The 4,420-nt window shown below is 43.2% G+C and overlaps 1 pseudogene; it reads right to left on the bottom strand.

Annotated features, from left to right (window-relative positions):
• Positions 1-1,461: 1,461 nt before the first annotated feature.
• LOC141026546 (probable receptor-like serine/threonine-protein kinase At4g34500) lies at positions 1,462-3,567 on the bottom strand (annotated as a pseudogene).
• Between the last annotated feature and the right edge of the window lie 853 nt (positions 3,568-4,420).

Genomic DNA, 4,420 nt, shown 5'->3' with positions numbered 1-4,420 from the left:
CAACTTAAAACAAAAATTGCAGTAGAGCACCCTTGTTTCTGTCATATCCTTACATGAACAAGAACAGTACGAGCCAAGTAATAAGAAGGTTGTAAACCTGTACATGGGGAAATGTTAGGACATTGCAATTTCATCACGTAGATCTGGATCTGTCATGGGCAAGGCCATAACAATAGGTTCTGGTATTAGGATCAGTTGTGGAGCTAATATATTGTTGTGACATCAGCAATAGGTTGTTTACTACTTCCTCCAACCACGACAAGAATTATGGAACGGAGGGAGTAGTATATTAGGTACCTTGCATTCAAGCAACCATTTGAGTTGTCTCTTGCTCCTACCGTGGCTTTGGGGCATCCTGAAGCTTTTCTCGCCAAACAAGGAAAGAAAGCAGAGCCACCATCTGCTCTACAGTAGCATCTTTCAAAGTACCACTGAACATAAGTTCAGTCAATGTCAGTTCATCAGGAGCTGACCTCACATGGCACTTTGCCCTTCACTTCGAGAACATCACTGGTGACGTATCTGAAAGAAATAAGATACCCTGATAAGAATTTGTGAAACACAAAAGGTTGGGAACTGAAGCAACAGACAAATTCTTTAAATTCACACAGGAAACGGGCAACATTGGCTTTCATGTAATCACAATACAACAGCATTGCAATTTACAATGAGTATCTGTTAGATACATTTATAAGTTTCAAACGATAAAATAGTTGTGTCATCTGATTGTTTTCATTAGGTCCCCGCACAGAAAGATCATAAATTTGTTCTCCTGCAAATATCCCTGCAAGGAATACTTCCTAAGAATCCACGATGTGCAGTACAGAACAGCAAGGGCTTTGCTGTCAGAAACATCAGAATGTTATATTACCTACTTCACTCAATATTCCCTAACAAGAAAGTTCCCTTTGCAAGTTTCCAAGGAGCAAGCACTCCAAAGACTAACATAATTTTGGATGTGCTACCCCATCCTACGAAGAACTCATTCTTGAAAGCTAGAGCAGTTGAGACCCACTTTGTTTTCTCATGGACTTCATTTTGGCTGATATTTCTTGCTTGGCATGGTCAGCTTATATTGGATGCGAGAAGCATTACGATGTCATGCTTCTCAAATAAGCTCACATGCCCTTCGCCCTTCAGTTCGACAACACCCTCACTAGTGATGTATCGAAGATACAAGATACCCTGATAAACTATTTAAATCCAGGCAGACACATCTGACAACATCTTTCATATAGTCACCGTACAAACTAACTAGTGATGTGTGTATATATATATATATATATATATATATATATATATATATATATATATACATCACTACAGCCTACCAGTTAGTGATTATCCATTTCAGCAGAATAGGTGTGCTCTTCATTGTTCCTTTCCATTGGGTGCCCAAGAAGAACATAATTTGGCTCTCCTGCAAACATCTAGAGGGGATACTTCCTAAGAATTCAAGATTTCGATGTCAGAAACATGAGAATGCTGTGCTGCCTAATTAACTCAATATTCTGTAACAAGAAAGTTCATTTTGCAACTTCCAAATTAGCAATCACTCCAAATACTAACATCATTAAAGATTCAACAGAAGTGTTACGTCATATAGGCATGTGCGAAGCAGACAGAAACAGAACAAACACCGTTTCAATAGCATTATGAAAACTTCCTGTTTTCAAGCATTGCAACCACATCGTGCACGGATAAAAGCAAGTGCCCTCCCATATTCTACAAATAACCAATTATATGGCTATTTAGTAAATGATCATGCTAGTTATAAGACGGAATTTCATTGCAAGCATAGATCGCTCACCATACCTGGAGCTGTATATCCAAAGCTACCAAATACAAACCCCGCGATAGGCAATGGTTGGTTGAGCCCGGCCATGTTCATCTGTGCAGCACCAAAACTGGCGATCTTGGCATTCAACTCCTGATCAAGCAAGATGTTATTAGAGGTGATGTTGTGGTGGACAATCGGTCTATTGCATCCATGGTGTAAGTGGCAGAGCCCTTGGGCCACGCCAATGGCGATGGCCTTCCTCTGCGGCCAGCTGAGCGGTGGTTCGCCCTCCTCCGCTAGTGCAGCCAGTGGTCAAGGCTGCCATTCACCTCGTACGTGTGAACGAGCATCATCGCGTCTTCTGGATGAAGTGTAGGCTGTTGACGATGTTGTCGTGACAGATGCTGGCTTATAGGATCATCTCTGACTTGCAGCGGTTCTCTAGATTACCGTCCACTATTCCATCCACACTCTGGAGCTTCTTGACGACCAGCGTAACTGGGAGACCGATGCCAGCATTGCCCTGAACATGGATTATGTACAGTTGTTCGTCCTCCACTATCCTTCTGCTAGCCCACATGCTTCTCTGATTAGTTTCAGTAAGGTGGTTCACTATGCTTTGCGCATTGAGCACAGTAGGCAGCGTTGCAGCAAGACAGCTGCTGCGCCGGAGCCGGCGCGAAACGGCCATTTTCAGCGGCCGGGTAGCGCGTGAAGTGGTCTTGTGAAGGATGTATCAACCTGCAGAAGAATTATTTATTAACATTCAATAGTACTCCCTCTTTCTGCAAAGATATATATACATTAATAATTATTGAAAGATAAAGAGAGATGCCTGTTCATAATTAGTTTGAGACCAAAGACGTACAGTAACTAATTTGAAAGCAAAATGCTTTTTTTTGGGGGGTAAATTTGAAAGCCACAACAAAGATCGGTGAATCTGAAGAAGTTCTGTGCCTTCTCAAAGAGTTCAGGGTATTCCTTCAGTTAAGACGATCAGAAGTTGCTATTTTTGTTGGTGCGCAGTTCATTTTGCATGGTTTTCTGCGCGGATGTGAATTGGGTCGGCCGGTTGGGCGCACGGCTGTCCCAAACAAAAAGGGGGGCGGACGACCCGACCCAAACAGACAAAAAGCGGACAAAGCGCGTGTCCATTAGGGTCGGCGCGTTGAAGCTGCTCTGATGTCAGCTGGTGAGTACGAGGATGGAGATGGAGATGGCGCGCAGGCAGAGGCATTTCCTGGGGCCGGTGTCGCTTGCGTGGCGGAGGGGTGGGAGGCGTCTGTCAGTGACCACTCCGGTAAGTGCGCTATTACTATATAATCTGTACTGCTGCCGGACAGCCAGGCTACGAATATAGGCATAAACAGACTAGTGGGTAATAATAGAATAAATAAATTTTCATACTTTTTTGTTGTTTGTGAGCCATTTAGGCTCCTCTTGCGGCGCTCATCGCCGACTATGTTTGAATAATCCGAACAATTATATGTGTGTGAGCTTTACTAGTTGAGTTTCGTAAGAATTAGTATAAGCGTAATCAAGGTAGCCGGTGATTAGGAGAGTCCGATTTGGTGTCTCGTTGGCTTGTATGCCAGGAGTTACTGAGAACACTGGTAGAAAAAAGCCCTTTAGTCCCGGTTCACAACAGCCTTTAGTCCCGGCTGTGCAACCGGGACTAAATATGCGCGACTAAAGACCCCCTTTAGTCGCGCCACTTACGAACCGCGACTAAAGGCTTTAGTCCCGGTTCTCGTGGCTGACCGGGACTAAAGGCCCGTCCACGTGGCCGCCAGGGGTCCGTCGGGGCGGAGGACCTTTAGTCCCGGTTCTCGTGGCTAACCGGGACTAAAGGCCTCGTCCGCAGGTTTAGGGTTTTAGCCCCCCTAAACCTGCTTTCTTTCTAATTTGTAGTATTTTATTTCTTTTATATTTTATTTTGTGTTTTGTTTTAATTTTGATGAAGTTTCAGTACACATATTCTACGATACTATATACATGCATATGAAATTTCAAACAAGAAGAATTCAAGAGGAATATATAATATATATTCAATCTCGGGTGACCATATACAACTTCGAACAAGTTTCCATACACAATTAGGATGGAGGACCATATACAACTTCGAACAAGTTTCAATCTCGGGTATGCATATAAATGTCTGCGTCCTCGGTATAGTGTTCTCCTTTAGGATTGATGACTTCCCTGAAGAAAAATCCTGCTAATTCATCTTGAATTGGTCGGAAGCGAGCTTCTGGATTAAGCCTCCTCCGCAAGTTATCCATCGCGTTCCGCACGCTATCCGATGCCTTCCGCTCAGAGGTTAGTCTCCGGATGTTCTCACAAACATAGTATCCACATAGATTGGTCCCCGGTGGCTGCTTATCCACATTAACTAACCTTCTGAAATCTAGCTCATGTTTGAATTCACCGACAATTTCTTCTGAGAACCATCTCCAAACCCTACAGGGCAAAGAAAATTAAATAAACAAGGGAGTTATTAGTTACTTGATATTAGGAAATGAACGAAAGAGACCGATCGATATAGAGCTCAAATGATTGAAAATAATTACTTTTGCAGCATTTTTCTCATGTCGGCCCAACGCTTTGGATCCGAATCCATAGAGTCCATGATTAGAACTC

This window comes from Aegilops tauschii, chromosome 7 (genome assembly GCF_002575655.3).
Source record: "Aegilops tauschii subsp. strangulata cultivar AL8/78 chromosome 7, Aet v6.0, whole genome shotgun sequence".
Taxonomy (NCBI): domain Eukaryota; kingdom Viridiplantae; phylum Streptophyta; class Magnoliopsida; order Poales; family Poaceae; genus Aegilops; species Aegilops tauschii.
The sequence above is the reverse complement of the archived record's forward strand: the minus strand, read 5'-3'. Positions and strand labels throughout refer to the sequence as shown.